Here is a 1,124-nt window from a genome sequence, read left to right on the forward strand (position 1 = left end):
TGGAATGAAATGTAGGCAGCAGAGAAAGAGAGGTCAAAAAGTCTTTTTCAATGATGGTTGTATGTTTTCCACAAGAGTACAAACAAATTGTTCCAACTTCTCCTGCTGCCCAGCCATCAGTACCTCTTCATGTTTGGCAGTCTCATGGGTTTTGTAGTCCAATATTGATTTGTTTATTATAAGGGAGAATCCAGAGACCAGAAGACCACAATGTCTAACCACTCTCATTTCTGTCACCATGCTCATGCCCACAGTTTTGGCTCCTATTTTCTGCAAGAAAAAACACTCTGTAATGGTTTCAAAGCTGAGGACTCCCATCATAACACAAGTCACTTCATGCAAACATCCATTTGTTTCCATATGCCATGGGCCTTCTGTCTCAAAATTTGGTCCTAAGGGTCAGACATGGGAGGAAACCTTTCTCCAAATCTTTTATCATTCTGTCCTCTGAGTGGATTTTGGCAACTGACACCTGCCAAGTTGATATGATCTTGGATCAGCATAATATCCTCAATTTCATGTTGAGGGTTCATTCCACCAGAAGCATTGGTGACAATGTATGTATGTACATTCGTAAGTTGGAAAACCCTCATAGGGAATGCCACCTTCCAGAGTGGATAGCCTTCATACACATGGAATTTGCCCTGCATCATCACACAGCATTTGCTATTTAAATATCCCAATACCAATTGCCCTATATGACTAAGTACTGTTCTCTGATGGAAGGTAGGTATCTCACTGTAGTCAAAGGCCAGCAATTGGGTCATTCTATTTGCCAAACCCCCAATCCAGAACCACAGATCACTGCTATTTGGGGCCTGTGTTCAGTATAGGATAAAAGCCACTCAGCTGTTTTCTTTTAATCCTCATACTTCAACTCATTCTTCATGGCTCACTCATGGTATCCTGCTCCACTCTGATATCTACTCTCCTCTGCTCCATTCCACCTCTGCTCCTCTCCACTGAGTTCCGAATGCCCTAGTCAGCAAAGATTAGAGATCTATGGTTTTTGACATGACACATGAAGGAATTTATTTTAATTAACTGCTTATATTTTTTCAGATTTTATTTTATTTTAATCCCAAAGACATGGGGTTTGTGAAGGTTTAGAGAGAAAGAGAATA

The 1,124-nt window shown here is 40.7% G+C and overlaps 1 pseudogene; it reads right to left on the reverse strand.

Annotated features, from left to right (window-relative positions):
• Window positions 1-33: 33 nt before the first annotated feature.
• On the reverse strand, window positions 34-889 carry LOC123256480 (annotated as a pseudogene).
• Window positions 890-1,124: the final 235 nt, after the last annotated feature.

The sequence above is a fragment of the Gracilinanus agilis genome, unplaced genomic scaffold (assembly GCF_016433145.1).
Source record: "Gracilinanus agilis isolate LMUSP501 unplaced genomic scaffold, AgileGrace unplaced_scaffold59480, whole genome shotgun sequence".
Taxonomy (NCBI): domain Eukaryota; kingdom Metazoa; phylum Chordata; class Mammalia; order Didelphimorphia; family Didelphidae; genus Gracilinanus; species Gracilinanus agilis.